At 49.0% G+C, this 19543-nt stretch overlaps 1 pseudogene; it reads right to left on the bottom strand.

Annotated features, from left to right (window-relative positions):
- Positions 1 to 17558, bottom strand: part of LOC129332117 (probable cation-transporting ATPase 13A5) — a 51059-nt pseudogene extending 33501 nt beyond the window's left edge.
- Positions 17559 to 19543: the final 1985 nt, after the last annotated feature.

Raw genomic sequence — 19543 nt, 5'->3', positions numbered from 1 at the left:
CGAAGGCCCATTCTGCAGGCTGGCTGAGCTGGGGCTACATCTGGGTTCTGGCTCTGCAGAGGATGTGGCTGTGCTCCTCACCGGCTCTCAGCCCTGGGCTGCTGCTGCTGGAGCTCCTGCCCCAGCCCTGGGTCAAGCAGCTCCAGCCAGGATCTCACAAAAGGTTCTGATGGGCTTGGCCCAGCTACACCACTCCTCTCCGCCCCCTTGTGCCAAAAACACAGAGAGTCTCCCAGGACTTTTTGAGCCAAATCCTCAAAGGGTGCCCCTTTCTCCGCTACTGCACCTCTGATCTGGGGAAAGCTGCCCTGCAACAGGCCTGCCCGCCCAAAGATCCTGGAGACAGAGGCCCGCCCGATTCACTCCCGGCTGTGGCATCTCCCAAGGTCAGGCATGGAATGAAGCCTTCCACCTAACTCAGTCTAAAGCAGGACCCACACAGCACTGCAGGCTGCTCTCGCCCCATCGTTCACTGGCGAGATTTCCTTGTCCACTCAGGGCCAACTCAGGATTCCCTCTCTGTGTGCAGCTGCCTGTCCCTCTGTCCCCCTCATATTTATAGCCACCTCAGCAGGATCAGCATTTGAGATTCTGCCCAAAAGACTATTCCGTAGCTGGGTGGGAGGGGGTGTATACTGAGCAGGGAAACTGCCCGAGGAGAAAGGGCTAAGCACCCCTGCCCCACTCCAAGATTCTCATGCAGCAGCTTTAGATTTTTTAAAGTGGGGAAGGGGGAGTGTGTGTGCCCTATTGAATTGGACCCCTGCCCCTTGGGGATGGAATGAAGGTTTGCATTCTGAAGTGTCTTGCTTCCTGATCTTGAAAGACAAGGTTTGATAACAGAAGCTGAAAGTTCAGATGTGGACTCCCCTGTCCCCTTTGGTTTCACTTCAAGACTGCAGAAGAGTCCCGCCTTCCTTAAAAACTCCCCCCCCCGGCTCGTGGCCGATGCTTCTTACCTGCCGCCTTGGCAAGGGATGGTGCCCCAGAGGTCCAGGCCGTCCTCCGTCAGGGTGCCAGTCTAGATTCAAGGAAACAGCGCAACACCTTCAGGGTCAAAGGGCAAGGGCCCTGGCCCATCAGTCACTCACACAAGACCAACTCGGTTCTTCTTTAGTGAATGCAGCTAAAAACCATAAGTATCCCACAACTCAATATTACGTTACAAGATATAATTTGGAAAAAATCTAATCATAGACCCAAAGAAATTAATCATAATCCATTTTTAATAGCTATTTTAAAAATATGGGATAGATATAAAAACTAATTAATCCCCAAGGTATCTCGCTTTGCTACCAAGAAGATCCAAAAATATAATTATAAGATAATCAATTTAAAAACCAAAGATCAATACAATAACCCTCGTTTAATTGATATTGCTACAAAAACTGGCTTGTTAGAAAAGCATAAATTAGAAGAAAAAATGGGACAGAAAATTCCTTGTTTCTCCTACTTCCAATTAGTCTATTTTTCAAAAGATATCAAGCTGAAAGAAATAATGAATAAACCAAAAACTGAGTTTGAACATTTTATTGCCACTCAAGAATTCATAAGAAAAGGTTTAACTTCCAAAATTTACAATTTACTAATACACTTATCAAGCACACCCAATACTAATCTATATTCCAGATGGCAAAAAGATTGGGAAATCACTATTTCAAATACTGATTGGGAACGAATTTGGGTCTCTAATTCATTTAATACACATGTGATCAATCTTTATTTACAATCATACAAAATTATTAATTACTGGTACCTCACACCCTATAAGTTGTCAAAAACCTATTCAAAAAGTTCCCCCCTATGTTGGAAACAATGTGGGGAACTAGGTAATTATATACATTGTTGGTGGAACTGCAAGTATGTAAAAGAATTCTGGAAAAAGATTTTATATCAAGTAGAACTTATAACTTCATATAAGATTCCTCTAAAACCAGAAATTCTTTTTTTGGATAATTGGGACGATCTAAATATCCCTTCTGTTAGAAGGGATTTAATAACTATACTATTTCATGCAGCTAAATCCTCACTTGCTTCATTTTGGAAGTCACAATCAGTTCCTACAATTAACACCTGGTTCAACAAGATATGGGATTTTCTAATAATGGAAAAAATAACAGAAAAGCTATACCTACAGAAAAACCCCTCTGGTACTTCGAATTTTTATGTTAAGTGGGAGCCTTTCCTCGAATTTCTTTCTAAAAATGATCTACTTTTGACAAAGCTACCTTACCAAGAAGTTATTGATATGGAAATGTAGGGTTTGTGGTGACCTTTTGTGCAGATTGTTATATTACTATTAATATCTCTACTGTTAAGATTGTTCTGTTTGTTACATATTTAAAATAAGTATTAATGGTTTCTTGTATTGATACTGACAAACTTGTATCCATCTTTGGTTTTAATTTGAGTATATTGTTGTTTAGTTTGATGATAGCTGTTAATGTTATTAAAATTATGAAAATAAAAAAAATTTAAAAAGTGAATGCAGCTGAGGCAGGGGGCCATAAGGGGTTGGGAGACTGGGGCTGATGTGAGGGTGGGGAGACACAGACATCTGGAGGAAATGGAAAACACGGTGGGTGAGGGGTTCATTCCCTCACACCCATCACTGCAAGCCTAACCTCCGGTTGCTAATCTGCAGCAGATTCTAACTCTTTAAAGTGATTACTGTCGATTTTTTTCCACCCTTATAATAGGAGGCTGTGAAGTGGGCTACTACCATGATTCTCATATTGCTAGTGGCCTGCTGAAAGTAAGAAAGAGAGTGGCCTAGTCCAAGGGCTGGGGGTCACATTTGAAGAGGGGCTTCCCAACTCCTGCCAGGCTCCTGTCACTATCTGCCAGGGCAGACCAGGTGCTGCTCTGATCTCTCCGCTGCACCTGGGTAGACTCTCCCCTCCCCACCGGCCAGAATGAATCTTCCCACCCACCTTGTCAAAGCACACCAGATTGAGTTGCCCGCAGATGTTGATCCTCTGCGGGCTGATGCAGAAAATTCTCCTCTTTTTCAGCCTCCTCTGGGCGTAAATAATGCCAGTGGTCAGGGCAGACGGGAGGGCTGGGGGGACGGGAATAGTTAGGAAAATGAGAGCCATGGCCACAGTGTCTGACACGGATTGCTGTGGGAAGAGAGCATGCAGATGTTCACAAAATAGTCTACAGTTAACTTTATAGATGCTCAAGTTTAACATCTGGTTTTGTTTATTGAGATTTTGATCTGGTCTGTGTGTGTGTGCATGCACACACGCATGCATGCGTGTGCACATGTGCACGGGATATTGGTGTAATAGACAGATCGCCCTCCAAACTCAACAGGCAAGCAACCTTGGGGAACGATCAATTCCTTCCCCCACTTCCAAATCAAGAACTCAATCACAACTGATCATTTTTTATTTTTATTGTATTTTTCAGATTTTTAGACCACTGCTCCTTCAAAACAAAGCCTTAAACATTAAAATCCACAATAAATAATTAAAAGGCTAAAAAAAACATCAACAAAACTGAAGATCTCACAAGAATACATGAGGTTGAGCCAAAGGCCTTGCAGAAAGTTTACCACCACCCCAGCCCTCACCAACACTGCCTGGTTCAGGGGGAGCTCAGGGTTGCCAACTCATACTTGGGAAATACCTGGAGATTTGAGGGTGGACCCTGGAGAAGGTGGGGGGGCAGACCTCAGCAGGGTATAATTCCATGGAGCCAGCCTTCCAAAGCTGCCATTTTTTCCAAGGGAAGCAATCTCTGTTGGCTGAAGATCAGCTGTAGTTCTGGGAGATCTCCAGCTAACACCTGAAGGCCAGCAAACCTAGCTCAGAACCTCCTGCCTGGTTTCCAGTACTACTCACCTTATTGCTAGCATACACACAAGCTGCGTAGACAAGGCTCAGTACGCCTACCATGGCCAGGCCCAAGATAAACTTGAAGGCATCTCTGTATATCTTGAAGTTCAGGGGCTTCGGGTAGAGGATGGACCTCACCAGGTCTCCCTTGGCGGTGTTAAAGCCTGCATTGGAAAGACGGTCATGGGTGGAGGCAAAGCGGAGCGGGCGGCACAGTGGCAAGGCCAGGCGGAGCAGCAATGCCGTGGACAGGAAAGAGGCCTGCACGGAAGGGGGGGGAGAGCGTTTCATGCACAGAGGTGCTGGCATCAAATGCTGGGCTCTGCCGGACCCCCCGTGTGCCTGGTGTAACCACTGGTGGGAAGCTGTGACCTTTCTCCCCGTCGCCTCTCCTGGCAGAGAGTTCTGCAGAGAAACTCTGCCTCTAAAGCTGCTCATTCTTTTCACAGGGCTGGAACTTTCAACACTTGAAAGTGGAAGTATACTTTGGGTACTTCTATACAAATCCACTTCATTTGACGAGTTCACACTTTTTAGTTTGTCACTTACCAAAACTTGGCAAGGGAGTCGCTCCCTTTCTTGGAGGCCCTGAGCATCGCTCTGTGGAGGGCCAGCCCTGCCCCACCACCACCACTGCTCTGCTTGTTTCTCCTGGGAGTGCTGAATGGGGCAGGGGCCCCTCAATTTAACGGGGACCTTGATAGGTAACGGTTCCCTTTCCATAGCCGAGTAGACAGCTCCTCTGCTCCACCTGGTGCAAAGCTGCTTCAGTGCCCCCCCTTACCTGTCTGCAGCACGACTGCTCTGGGGGGCCCTTTGCTGCTCCGCTTGGTCTGGATGACTTCCGTGCCGCAGAAGAGGACGTGCCGCCGGTAGTCCTCCACGCTGTGCGTCTTCCAGGGTAGGGTGTTCTCCGTGTGGGGCAAGGGGGTCTTGGTAACTGGGACACTTTCCCCTGAAACACAGCCCATGTCCCACCTGGCTCAGCATGCCCTTCTGACCCCCACAGGTCGTTGCAGTCAGGATCGGAAGGCCAGGGAGTCTAACTCCCCCGGCCAAAAGGCAGGCAAGAAACACCATTAACAAAGGGGCATCCCTCTCCACCAATTGCTTGGCATCATCTTGTGGGCCTCCCATCCAACTTCAAAGAAAGACTGCCCACTGCCACAACTAAAGCCAGCTCAGTTCCGAGGCCAGACCTGAAACCAGACTGAAATGGGCCATGGCCGGGTGTATCCTCCAGAAACACATTATCACTTTCCTCCAGAAATGGCCACTTGGAGACCAGTTTGTAATTGGCTGCCTCGTCCTTGGCCAATGAAGGGTTTTTAAGCAGAGGTGTAATAACTACTCCCTTTAAAGGTGTAGGAAATGCCTCGTTGAGGAGGGGTTGGGATAGATGGCTTCTAAGATCCCTTTGAAGCCTCGGATTCTATGTGGCTCCATAACCATCTGTTTATAGCACACTTTCAAGCGAAAGAACAGATGGCTTTTCTGTCAGACAGATGTGGAATGCTAATGGGGGGAAGCTTCACTGTATCTTGAGGAGGTTCTTTTGCATATGGATTGGTGCTTGATGTACTAATCTTATCTGCAAGGTTAGTGTAAGATGTAGAGTATTCTGTTAGTCTGGTGTTTTTCAGGACTGGTGGAAACCAGGCCCTATTCATTCTTAAACTCTCTTCTTTCCTGATGGTTGTTGGGGGTTTTCCGGGCTGTATTGCCGTGGTCTTGGCATTGTAGTTCCTGACGTTTCGCCAGCAGCTGTGGCTGGCATCTTCAGAGGTGTAGCACCAAAAGACAGAGATCTCAGTGGTGACACTGAGAGATCTCTGTCTTTTGGTGCTACACCTCTGAAGATGCCAGCCACAGCTGCTGGCGAAACGTCAGGAACTACAATGCCAAGACCACGGCAATACAGCCCGGAAAACCCCCAACAACCATCGTTCTCCGGCCGTGAAAGCCTTCGACAATACATCTCTTCTTTCCTGTTGAAATTGTGCTTATGCTTATGAATTCCAGTGGCTTCCCTGTGCAATCTGACAAAGTAGTTGGGTGTGTTACCCAGCTTTTATGTCAGACAGATGACTGAAGAGCCAGTGGAGAGCAGAGCTGGGCCTTCTGCATCATGTCATGGACAAGGGACCACAGGGAGTTTCTTTGGGGTAAGAACTGGGGCACTGCAAGAATGTCCTGTTGGAGGGGGAAAGGATTTCTACAGGCCTCCTTGCAAGAGAAGAGGAACTTCTTACAAAAGAGCTCTTGGGGAATGGAGGAGCAAAACTTCCCCCCCCCCCCAATTCACAAGTGCAACACGAGACAGCTGTCGTTCCCCACCTGCATCCACTCTCTAGACAGCAAGGCACAGGAAGTCCCTGAGGTCTGTTCAGAGTTGGTGGCTCCCTCCCACAACATGTAGCCCTTTCCACACACACCTGGATTCTTCACAAAAAGCAGGAGTCTGTGTGCCTCTCCAGCCAGCCACCCTTCCACCTGGATCTATCCCTTCTCAAGCATTCAGGTCTTTGCTTTGGGCTTCCGGCTCATGGGAGGCAACAAAATCCGAGGAGTACAAAAGCCACAACTCAGCACACTACCAAGCACCACAAGCCCACAAACACACCTCTGTTGGAAGCCAGACAGCTGGGCGCAAGCGCCCTCCCATGGCTCTGTGTTCACAAGGCCCCTTTGGACAATAAAAGGCATGGCACAAAAATGCACAAAAGGCAGCCCCATATTTGTCCAGTAAGATGGCACGTATGGCGGAGTGGCCAATGGAGTCGTGGGCCTTCACAAAATGCCTGACCTGGCCTCAGACCCTCCTCTACCACACAGCCCCAACCACAAGGCCTCCCTCCCCAACGGCCTTTGCACCTGTCAGCATCCCCTCGTTGATGACGCAGCTGCCTTCCAGGAGGAGGGCGTCGCAGGGCAAGGAATGCTTCTGGCCTTCTAAGAGGATGACGTCTCCAGGCACGAGGGAAGAAGATGCCATCTGGCGGCCACCTACAGAGAAACCAAACAGGGGTAAAGGATGCTCTGAAAAGAGGCCTCAGGGACTTTGGGGGCCGCTGACGTTTATGGCCCACCCTGAGCCCAGATTACTCTCCTACCCTGCCTGTAGGCTCAGTGGGGGGTTATAGCCACTTGGAAGAAAAAGCGTAGTGAGGACTCAGTTTCCAAGGCACAACAAAACCAATGGTGGTCTGTCTGCCCAGCCTTGGAAATGTAAACACAGCCTCCTCGCCACCCGGGGCCTGCCTTCTGATGCCCTGCAAAGCACCAGATAAGAAGAACGGATTTCTCTGCTTTTCGTGATGGCCCAACTTCAGTCTCTGACAGACCTTCAACAGGAGGCGCTCCACAGCTGAGAAGCGACACCCAAGAAGGCCTCTCCCTGGTGTCTTCATCAGCTGGGCACTGCCAGGAGGGCGCCCAGATGCTCAGAGGGTGTCTCTGGGGTGCAGAAGGCACCTTGACTTGTTTCTAGGCTGTGGCCCTGAGGAGAGCCCACCTGCTCCAGCATCCTGTTTCCAACAGCTGAGAGCAGCCACCCACCACCCGCTGCAAGCAAGCCCCAGACCACGGCCCTCCCTGCTGACTACTCCCCCAGCACCCAACAGAGGATGAATGCCCAAAGATCCCATTTGCCTGCCACGGCTGATAGTCACCAATAGAGTCTTCTCCCTAAATCTGTCCCACCTCCTTGGCTTTGAGAGGTGCCAGGAGGAGAGGTAGAGGGAGGGCAGCCGTTGGGGCCACAATACACACCTTCGTGTTTAATCCAGGCTGTGACTTGCACGTTGTTGTGCTCTTCCACCAGGTTGTGCAACTTGATGGACTGCTGCAGATTGGGAAGCAAAAGGTTAAGTGCTGGATGGGGCCTGGTATTTCCCTAGAGAGCCTGGAGTGGGTGGGGTGGAGGAGAGGCAGAGAGGCACATTCAGGAGACGGGCTTTGCTCTCTTGAAACCCTCTGCTGCCAATGCCAAGTAGCAGAACAAAGGAAAGGGAAATTTAATCGGATTGTCACGGGCAAGCGGGCAAGCCCTGCCTACCTGCTCTTTCCTTGCCCAGGGCTTGGGAAAGGCACCTGGCCCCACCTCAGGTGTGTGGGGGGGTTCCATGCAACAGAATCAGGAGGAAAAGCTTGCTGCACGAGGAGGTTGCTGTGTCTGGCTATCATGGCCAGGAACAGCCACTCACCTTTTTCAAGAGCTGTTGATGCTGGGCTTTAGATCCTCCCTGCCCGCTTAGATACACCCAGGTGACCCGGCTTCATGCCCTGTCTTTCCTGTGCAGAAGGGCGGCGCTCGCCTTCTCCCTGGCTCTGGCTGTAGTCTTGGGAGGTGCATGGTGCTTTTCAGTTGTGCTTTGAGGACTGGTTCTAATCCCTCCTCCCCCCCCTGCTCTTGTTTAGAGTAACCACCTTTCCCTTTTCTGAGTGGGGCTTCCTCACATTCTTGACTTTGGAGCATCCTCACAGGACCAGTTCCAGGATTTGGGGGGCCCCTAGCTGTGCTGGACAGCATCTGCAGCTGAAAGCAGCATGACAAAGCATTCACAGGCAGGGAGTGGAAGGGTGTGCGTGCAGGCACCCGAGGAGAGGCAGGAGACTGCAGCAGTGAGCTCCGCTAGAAACCATGAGCCCTGCCCACTTTGCCATGTGCTGACCGCAGCCCTGCATTCTTGGCTGAAGACCCTCACACGGAGAGTGATGAACAAGGAATATTCACTTTCACTGGGCAAGGCATCCCTCCAGGCAAGGGAAGGCGGGAATGACAGGGTCCCTCTCTGGGCCACCCAGTCTTGGGCTGTGAGATGCAAAGTGCCTGAACCTTCCTCCTGAACGGGTCCATGCCAGGCTGTGTAAGGGAGTAGAAAGAATGCTTTTGAGCACCCCACCTACCCCAAAAGGCAACATTTGAAATTTAACCCACCTCTTGTCGTCAGAGAAGGCACTGCAGATGCAACCTGAGAGAGCAGGTCCCCCATCCCCCACCCTGGATGCAAATTTATCACTTTAGCACCGTCTTTTTTCTTTTATGAAAATATTTTTCAGTTCTTTAGATCATCAGAATATTTTGATGCAGAGATAGTTTGCCATTGCCTTCCTCTGCAGAGTCTTCCATGCTGCCTCCCCTCTGTTCTCAATTTCTATCAGTTTCATTAAAAACATGCTGCGGACCCAAACTCTCTGGACTCTGGCACAGACCCAGGGCCAGCACTAAACCCTGGGACTCTGGAACAACTCAAGACAAGATCAGGGTCCACCCCCGTTCTCAGTCTCAGGGGCTGAGCCCAGGAACATACGAACTGAGAAAGATGACGGACCTGTTCTTGTGCACCTGCCAAAGGCCCTTCCATGTCCACTAAGCAAGCTCCTGCAGCACATTGGCTAAGGAGTTGGGTTGCAAGTCAGTACTCTGCCGGTTCGAATCTCTCTACTGCTATGAACTCTTGAGCTGGCCTCAGCTCCCAGATGCATTGTGGGGGTAATGATAACACTGTCTTTTTCACCTCTCTGAGTGGGGCACTCATCTGTCTAGAAGAGTGGTATATAAGCACAGTTGTTGTTGTTGTTGTTACGATGACGATGCCCATTCCCACATGCTTTGGCAGAGACCTAGGGGCACTGCTCCCCAAGTCAAAAGGGGAGGCCTTCAACTTGCCCTCTGGACAAAGGCAGGAGCAGCCTCATCACCAGTTTGCAGGGGACAAAGATGACCAAGAGATCAGCTGACGTACCTGCCGAAGGTCATACACAGTGAGGCCAACGGCGATCACAGACAGAATGATGAGGGCAACCGAGTATTCGTAGTAGCCTTGGGAGATCCACAGTGTCAGAGTGAAGGCTTGGAACACATAGAAAGCGTTCAGAATCTGTGGACACAGTACAAGCCACACAGTCACAGGAAGGCTCAGGTGGCATATGGTGGCTTCAGCAGGGCCCCAGAAATGGCCACTACAGGCAGCCATTTCTGCAAATCTACAGTTCTCATAGCCTTTCTGGATCCAGATCTGTGACCAGAATCAAGCTGCACTGCAAGGTCTCCAATGACCTCCAACGCGAGTCCGAGCCCGGTTGATCCTGGTGCTTGCAGGCTCCCTCCCTGTTGCCTTCTTGCATGGAGCTAAGATTGAAGACCGCCTGCGCTGAGAAAGCTTCCATCTACGCTCAGTTTCCTGTAATGCTTGCATCCAGGCACTGTGGAAAACTGGTGTTTGTTCCTTGCCTACAGACCAGAATGTTAACCGAAGGCTCCTGAAGTTGGACTAACCCAACCAGAATCCTATGCCTCAACCTGTCCCAGAGAAGAGAGACCATCAGCTATTCAAGCTGATGTGTATTGCTAGCCTGCCTTTGTACTTTCATAGGGCTCTTGCACTCTCTCATATCAACAGGGGGATGGCAGCATTAGCTACCAAGACACACAGGGTTCCGTGAAGCTCTGCAATGCCACATGCAGGACCCTTGGTGGCCGGATGTCAGGTCGGTTTATTTTCACAGTCCCTGCAGCTGCATTTCCTCACATGCGTCTCTTCAACAGTTGCCACACTCCTCCCTCCCTCTCTCCTCCACCAAACCTTTGATTTTCAGCTGGGGGCGGGGCTAGTTTGATTGCACTTATCCTGAGCAAATATACACAGATAGCATTTTATTTGGCTTCAGAGCTTCCCTATTGAGGGCTCTTGGTGAGCAAGAACCCATCATCCCCTTACAACAAAAAGCCTTACAAACTGACTCTCCTTCCCAAAGTGAAGGTTGCCAAATCTGTCTTGAGAAATTCCTGGAGATTAGGGGGGGGGGACATAAATAGGGGAGGGGAGTGAGTTCAGTGGGGACGAGACTCCATACAGTCCACCGCCCAAAGCTCCCATTTGCTCCAGGGGAACTGTACTCTCCACAGTCTGGAGATCAGTTGTAGTTCCTGGAGAATGCCAGGCTTCAGTGGGAGGATATCTAAATAAATCAAACAGGACCACGGTGTTCTGCAACTAATTAGAAGAAAAGCCACCGTGCTAAGACAGAAATTCCAAATATTTATCTACCATTCAATACTATTTACAGATGTTATTCTTACACAATTCTTTCAAGAGAGAGTACAACACTCCAAAGATAAGTGCAAAAAAGTGCCAAACTCTCTTGCTTCCGGGTGTTTGAAGAGAGCCTTTCGCTTCCCAGCGACCAAACATGCTACGGGTGTGGATTCGTTTTTGCAAATTTCCTCGATGGCACATGGATGGAACTACTTTCTCATATTTAAAGTCACAGATCACCCATATTAGGAAGACCGTGCCATTTTTTCCTTTTCCTTTCATATTCTAGCCTCAGTGTTCCACGTTGCCAATCTATTTTCATAAGCATTCACAATATACCAATAGCTGTTGGTCTATATGCCAATCCTTACATTTTATATATATGGTGAAAAATCAACATTCAAATTTAATCCATTTGGCATACTTGTTCCTAATTTATGAATCCAGTAAGTCTCCCAATTCACTAATAATTTCTGAACACCAACCCTATTACAAGGGTGTGGGGAATAATAAAAAATGACACAGAAACATAATTCATCTTTAGAATGCCCCTTCTCCAGAAAATGGCTCACCATAGAAGCTTCGGTGATTTCATTTCTGATAGTGTGATTTGTGCTCCAGTAGTCTTGTTTTCACTGATCTCACACTTGATCTTATATGAATTAATTTGCAAGGACATTGGACAAGATAAAATTATTTTTTTAGAATTTGTCATGATCTGGCTGTGCCAGGAAGGCCTAGTAAGGCCTCAGAAGCCTGTTAGCAGAGGGAGTAGGCCTGCCTACAATTCCCAGGAGCCCCCGGGCCATTTTGGCGCCCTTTGGGGGGCCAATCAGAACACGGGGCTGGTGCAATATAAGTGAGAGGGGGCAGGCCTGGGTTCTTTCTCCCAGGGAGCAGCAGGCCAGAGGGGGTCTCTGCTAGGGGGAGAAGCCCTCATCCAGGTAGGGTGAGAAGGCAGGCCTGGCAGACAGAGGGGCAGGGAGTTCAGTCAGCGCTAGGACCTTTGGTTTATTTTGCTTTCACCCATCTATTGTTGCTAATGCACCTTGCTTCTTGTTTGCTTGTTTGTTTGGTATTAACTGACCTCCTTGTAAATAAACCCTTTTGTTTGTTGTTACTCTGCTGGGTCCTCACGCCTGTACTGGCCAAGCTACGGAGGTCAGAAGGGTTGGGAGGGTGAAGACGTCACTTACCTCTTTAAAGAGCAGTTTCCAGATGGGTCGGATTTCCACTTCAATGGTGTTAGGCCCACAAACCAACCTCCTGAGATAGAGAGAGGAGGGAGAGAGGACATTAACGTATGTGTGGGAAGCAGCCAACTCAACTGGGCAGGTGTTGGTGGGTGGCCAAGTATCACCCCTCATTCCTGAATGAACATTCTCTAAGCACTGCAGAAGGAGTCTCTCTGTCTTTGTTCATGATCCAAGGCTTCCTTGAGATAACCAACTGGGGACTATGCTTCATCTTTCCACTGTCAGGGTGGGTCAGTGCTGGGAGAGGCTAGGAAAGAATGGCCCTTGCCTGAGGCCACTTTATGAGTCTGGGGCTGAGATGAGATTTGAGCGGGGGAAGCTGATATTCTGGGGGAACTCAGGAGTGGATCTTCCAGAAGGAAGCAACAGAGGGCCATGGGAAACACTCAGAGCTGAGGCACCAGCTGGCTAGACTGTCTGCTGGGGGACTTACCGGAAATCTCGTTCTTGCGTGGTCAGCCCGTCACCAAACTTGCAATGGATTTCATAACAGGTGTTGCTGTCCTCCAGAGACCTACAAAAGGGGAAAGCCAAGACAAATGACAGTGCTACCAGAGACCTTTGATCATTCACAGCTTCGCGCCAGCAAGACAAAACTCACCCAATTCTCTGGAACTGTTTTGCAAAGATGTTCCACACGTAGCGTATTTTTTGTACCTGGATGTATCTCACCTACAAGAGTGAGGCACAAAACAGCCATCAGGAATAACCAGATCTAATCCCTGGCTGCTGTTGAGTTCCTCCCCAGCTGCAGTCTGGACTGGATTTGGGCTCTCCAGATGGGACAAGGACTTATGGGCTCCCTGGGCTCAGATAATGCCCTGCTGCCCTGCTGGGGCTCAGCTGAGGCCTCTGTTTCTTGGCAAAGGCTGCTGTCTCAACAGTGGTGGTTGCCCCTGCACCCTCCTCCATTTTGTCATTCATAAAAGAGTCAGGAGAAAGGCCCCTTCATCTTCCTTCCTTCACCCTATGGCATGCAGCTAACCCCGACCTGGGAACTTACTCTCATTTGTGGCTTCATTATGGCTTTTGATATGACGCAATCCTTGTCAGTACCAAAGATGTGACTCGGCTTATCTGCGTCCAAAAGTTTCAGCAAGTCAATCCAGATCACCTTCTTCCGAGTGTATCTTTGAAACGCATCCTGGGGGGAAACGTTCACATTCTTGGCATGCAGATCTTAATAATGGTCTGTTTCTGTGTTAGGATCCCCCTCTCCATTTCAACCATAATCAGGATTAAGGAGAGCACAATTGACCCTTCAGCTGGGGTGTGCTGCATTGCAAAGACTCCTGAGTGGCCAGGAGAAAGACAGCAGACTGCAGAAGCTCCTGGATATATTTTGTCTGGCAAAGGACAGAAACCAGTTTGTGGCATTGCTGTCCAGGCTTTCCCGTCATGGGACAGTCGTTTTCTGCAAGGTCTCAGCTTTCACACAAAGAATTTTGTAGAGCCTCACAAAACATTGCCTCACTCTTTGGATGAAGCCAAGAGCCTTGGTTTCCAGTGATGGTGCAAACTTCCTTCGGGAGGAATAGGAGTTTCCAAATATTTGATCCAGAGCTTCCTTGCCACCCAGAGGATGTGGAGCCTCTCTGGTCCCTTCCTTGGGAAGAGCCGAGGGAGGGAGAGGCTAGCTCAGCACCTGGTGTGATTGCTTAGAACTGATCATGGTCAGTTACAGTTCCTTTGTATAGGTGGAATCTAGACCTCCTTTCCCTCAACGGGGCCGCCATTCAGACAACAACCAGCGTAGAAAACTCGCCTTAGAAAAAATATTTTAAGTTACCAGAAGCCAGTGTGAATTTTTAGAGGAGCCCGGGCAACTGGGTGTCGCCCCTCAACGGCTGTTTAGAAAGAGCCCACCTTCCACCACAAGAAGATTGCTTTGGGGGCAAGGGTGGGGGCAAGAGGGCCCAGAGCCCTTGGAAAGGGTGGGTGCTCTGTCCGTCTAGGATGTTCCTCAAAAGTCCTCCCAACCGGTCAAGTCTCAGCAAGAGGGGTTCTATATAATCACATTTCTTGAGCTATTTTCACTCTGAAAGTAACAGCCCTGGCTTTAGGTACTCTGCAACAAATATAAAATAAAAGAAACTCTATGCTACAATGACCACAGCTGTGCATGAAGACAGTGGCTCACATCATGCCAATCAGCCTCTTCCTGCTTCTGACATTCCCTCAGTCATGTCCATATTTCCAAGATTGTCTGTGTTGCCAGAAGGCTTAGAAATTCAAAAATCAATAAAAGGATATTCCAAAGATTCAGATTCCCAAACTGAGCAGCACACCAGATCTCTCACCTCTGAGGAGAGTCTGAGGAGGCAGCATACCAAACCTAGGCCTACAGAATACACAATGCCCAAAGATGTGACCCTGCCTAAGAGAAAGAAAGGAACATACTGTGGCTCTGAGCAGCACAATGTCCGCCTCTTCCAAATCACATGGCACACAATTTGCCCACACGTCCCAGGCCGGCTTCCAGTAAAAGACAAGGAGGAGAACTCCGCAGGACAGGATGTACCCAGCAATGCACATAGCCTTCCGGAAGCCATGGGTCTTGTAGCCAAAAATCTCCTGCAGAGAACATAAATTGAAAAGGGAATAAGTCAAAAGCAGAACTGCATACCATCTTGGACTGGCATCAACCATGGCATGCTCTGTTGTCTGTGTGTGCAGCTACATGCTAGCCACTTCATGTCTCTTGGAAACCAGTGGCTTCACAAATACCCAACAGCTTTGCTGGTAGATCAGTTGCAGTTGTGTGAGATCTCCAGGCCCCATTCGGAAGCTAGTAATGCTACTTAGGGCTGCCAAATCTGGGTGGGAAATTCCTGGAAATTTGGGGAAGGATCCTGGAGTGCATGGGGCTTGGAGAGGGGCTGAAGCTCCACCCTCCAGATACAGATTCCAGGTACCCACTAGTAGCAGGCAAACTCGCAGCGGTTTGCCCCCTTGTCTACCTGTCACAGGTGACCAGCAGGAGACTTTGGATTGCCCAGAGATCACCTGCCACTGGCATGTACTCTGGAAAACATGCACAGCACATGTGCCCCCAGCAGACGCAACAATGTCACTTTTGGAAGTGATGTCGTTGCACCAGCTGCAGGAGTGTTCCTGCTCTTTTTTTTTTCAAATTCAATTTATTATGGTCATAGGACCAACAATTACAAATTAACCACCGAAGGTTTAAGTTTAAAATACATTTTTAAAAAAACAGACACAGGTTAAAAAATCAAACTATACGTCTGAAATCTTTAAAAGGGCACACTAATTCAAAATCCCATCAATCAAGGATTTTTGTTTCGGAATTGCAAATGAACAGAATTTAGCTACCGCATATGAGACAGATTTCTGAGTGTCTTCTAAGAGATATTTCCGCAGAGTTTTGGTCTTAAAATTCGTAAAATATTGCAAAGGCTTAAACCTAGTGAGAAGTGGAATAATCAACTGAGTTCTTTCTTCTTGATAAAATTCACAATGCAGCAGGATACGTACAACTCTTCATTTGTGGCTGATTTTGGTTCCAAATGTGCCGCTTCTCAAAGAATCAGTCCCGTGCGGAGCGTGGAAGCCCTCCCGCAGCCAGCATAAAGACATCACTTTCAGAAGTGACACCATTGTGCAAGCGCTGCAAACACGCACGTGCGAAAACACACACGTGGATGGCACGAAGTAAGTGCCAGCTGCCACCACCTCCCCACCCTACTTCTGCACAACCGTTTTCTCCAAGGGAACTGATCTCTGTGGTCTGGAGATAACCGTACTTGGAAGATGCAGAGGTCACTTGATAAGCATCTTGCTTTGTATCCATGCTGTTGCTGAGGCTCTAATTCTGTGCACACTTATCAGTAGGATTTATTTCTGAGCAAACATGTGTTGAACTGGGCTATTTGGGCTAATTGTGTGTATGTTATCGCTGGGGCCTGGAGACCTCCCTGAATTACTACTGGACACCAGACTACGCTGACCAGTTCCAGTGGAGAAAATGGTTGCTTTGAAGGCCTGGCATCTTTCCTCAGGGCTGTAGGGCTGCTTCGTGCAGCCTGTACGTTTTATTCATTATTACATTCATAAACTACTTTTTCACTGTGGAAAACTATTTGCAACAGAAAAAAGAAACATTGAACACATAAAAACCACTCCATAAAAATGATTAATTGTGAGACGTACATAGCTGGAAAATAACAGACAAGCAGGTGATTAGATGGTTGTAGGGTTAATAGAACGCCTCTGGTAATTGATTCTGGACAGGGAAGGCCGTATGCCACCTCTGATAAAGACCTCTTTGGAGCAGCAGGTCCCCTCCCTTGTTCATCTCAGCTTGTAGGGCAAAGGGGTTTATCTGGGACAAGGAGCTTATCGTAGAATCATCAGATTGTAAGGGATCTCCAGGGTCATCTAGTCCAACCCACTGCACAGTGCAGGAAACACAAGGTCCGTCTTCCCCACATCCCCACAGATTCTTTGGGTATCCCAGAGCCTGGTTGTCTGAGGCCTTGCAAAGAGATTTCAGCGCCTTGAGCTGAGCCTAGAAGCTTACCAGGGTGGAAGCCATGAAGGAGAAACGTGCCATGCTGCCACAGGCTAGACATGCAGCTTCATTAGGGACAGACGTAAGTGTCTAGGCTGTCTTCAAGGGCAGCCCAAATAAAGTGCCTCACAGTAGTCAAATGAAGTGGTTAGGACAGTGACCGTAAGAATGACTAGTCCTTAGTTCCCACAAAGGTCACAGCTCCTATGTTAAATGATGGGGCACTGCTGACCTCAGTTACCAACAGAACACTGGCTCCAGGAACCGCCCCCCCCCAACACACATAAATATGTTTCTTAGAGGGAGAGAGATCCCACTGTCTTGGAGCTAGCACTTTCCTGCTGACCCACCCACCCCCTGCAGTGGACCTCTTTGGTCTGGACTGAACCTCCTTGTGTCCTTCTCATCCAGCCTGTTGCTGAGCTCAAACACTCCTTCCCTGAGGTCTTTGCCCCTCCTGGTACAGATGGAAAGCAGAAGTAGAAGCTGGCGTGGACTGTAATCTGGTCCTGCACCCCCCCCCCCATCCACAGCTGACCTCACCTAGCACTTCCACAGAGCTGTTAAAAGAGGAGACAGAAACAGCTAAGAATGTGCTAGGAGCCCTCTCCTGCCTGTGTTATTCTGAACAGCGCACACAACTTGAACCAAGAGGTGGGTGAAGATTTGCCAGGGACCTTCAAATCCAGCGCCTTTCCTCCCTGCTTCTCTCTGAGTCCTGCTAGAAACCAGCTGCCTGGCTCGGGGCTCAAAGCAGGGACCGGAAAGGCATATCACTTGAGACCCCGAAACCTCACCCCTGGGTGCCAGGGAAAAGCTGACTTACCGTCTCATCCTCCTTTCCCTCACTGAGCAGGGCATGGTGATTACCTTGGAGTTTTCCTCCCATCCAACTTGGCAGCTGTGCTTGCTCTTGGAGGGATGAGGAGATGGGGTGTAGCTGTGGCTGATTAGAACTCAGGTCAAGGACAACCCTCCCCTAAGTGCTGCTGCTGGCTGCTTTAAGCATCGCAGAGCATGCACCCGCCTCCTTGAGAGCTGCAGAAACCTGTTGAGCCTCTTTGACGCTCTTATGCAAGCTCCTCTTTGATTTCCCTTCCTGGTTGGAGTCATCTGAGAGCTGCCCAGGTGAGTGACTGCCTTGGCCAGCATGGTGTGTGCAGGGGGGTATTTGTGGACACCGCTGTGCCCAAGACCTGCACAGCAGCCTGAAATGCCAGGAAAGGGGTGGCTGGCACATGTCATCTGTTGAGTTGATGTTGTGATATGTTGAAGGCACATTATCTGTGTCCATGGGGTGGATTTTGAGTACAGAAAAGGTGGACGGCCTTCCTTGGGCACCCTCCTCTCTGGAGCTCGCAGGCAGTTTCCTTTCCCACTGGAGGAAGAGGCCCTTCATGCTGTCTCCAGTGGAAGTGGGCCCTCTGGAGACAAAGAGGGCACCAGAAGCCAAGGGGATTGGGTTTGGGGGAGCTGCTTCCTCTAAGGAGCTCGGGGTAGGGTGCATGGTTTCCCATGTCTATTTTATCCCCACAACAATCCTGTGAGTTAGACTGGACTGAGAAAGACCGACTGGCCCAACATCCATCCACAAGCCTCGTGGCTGAATGGGATTTGAATCCAGGCCTTCCAACCTGGCACTGTTTCCACCACACAGAGTGGCAAGGTACAGGTGGGCACAGCAAGAACTCTCCTATAACAGGTGCCCCCACAAAGGAAACCCAGCATGTTGCACTCTTGCAGTCTGATCCCAGTCTTCGTTATATCTGGCTGAAAGTCCGCTGACTTCCTGGGACCCGGCTCATGTCCTCCGGAACCTGGTGAGGGCTGCAGCCTTAGGAAAAATCCTGGCTGATCATCAAGCTAACTCAATATTACTATCCTCAAATTTGGGGGGGGGGAGGTTATGAAGGCCCTGGCTAGCCTAATCTCACTAGCTCTTGGAACGCAGGTGGGGTCAGCCTTGGTTCCTATTTGGATAGGAGACAATGGAGAAAATCCAGGGCCGCTACGCAGAGGCAGGCAATGCCAGACCACCGCATTTGTCTCTTGCCTCAAAACCTTGAAAACCACCATAAGTTGGGTACTTTGTGCATACATTTATGCACAAGGGTCCTGAGCACTGACAATGAGAAACATAATGGAAACAGAGCTGGGAAAGGGCTGAGGACCTGGAGGGGACTCCTGGCAGCATCTGGCTAGCCACTGTTGGAAATGAACGATGGATGAGAGGGGCGTTTCAATTCTGAAAAGACTGACCACACAAAACTAGGAAGCAGGGTCCAGCCTAGCCTCTCCCTGGCCTGCTGTTTCTCTACGTGAAATTCCTGGAAGGAATTGCAATGGTGGAATGAGATTGACTGTTACTTGATATCTTGCCTATGAAGAAGACTTTGGGGCGAAACGGGGCTGGACTTTTTGCATGCTGGCGAACCTCGTAGGCAGCGTACATTACTCAAGAGAAGACTTCTACGACCTGGAAGCTACATTCTTGTGGAAAACTCTGGCTTTATATGGGACTATTAGGGTTTCCAAGTACCTTATGTACTGTTTACATGTACTCTGCTTGTAGAAATTTTGTGACTTGTATACCACTGTTGATGTCTAAAGGAAATTTGTGATTTCATCCCATCGCTGATATTTGTTATATGACAAATTGTATGATGGAAAAATTCATACGATGGACTTACTCGCACTGAGCACTTTTAGCACCTTAAATATATGAATTTGGGATAATTATTGATTGCATTTTCCTAAGGGCTCTTTGTATTTTCTGCTTTTTTGGTGCCCTTGGGACAGCTCTTTTGTTACCTTTGGTTTCTGAGAATGAAACTTAAAGGGTCCACTCGTCTGACCACCATGGCTGTCCTCAGA

The sequence above is a fragment of the Eublepharis macularius genome, chromosome 6 (assembly GCF_028583425.1).
Source record: "Eublepharis macularius isolate TG4126 chromosome 6, MPM_Emac_v1.0, whole genome shotgun sequence".
Classification (NCBI taxonomy): domain Eukaryota; kingdom Metazoa; phylum Chordata; class Lepidosauria; order Squamata; family Eublepharidae; genus Eublepharis; species Eublepharis macularius.
Note: the sequence above shows the minus strand (reverse complement) of the source record. Positions and strands in the feature narration are given on the sequence as shown.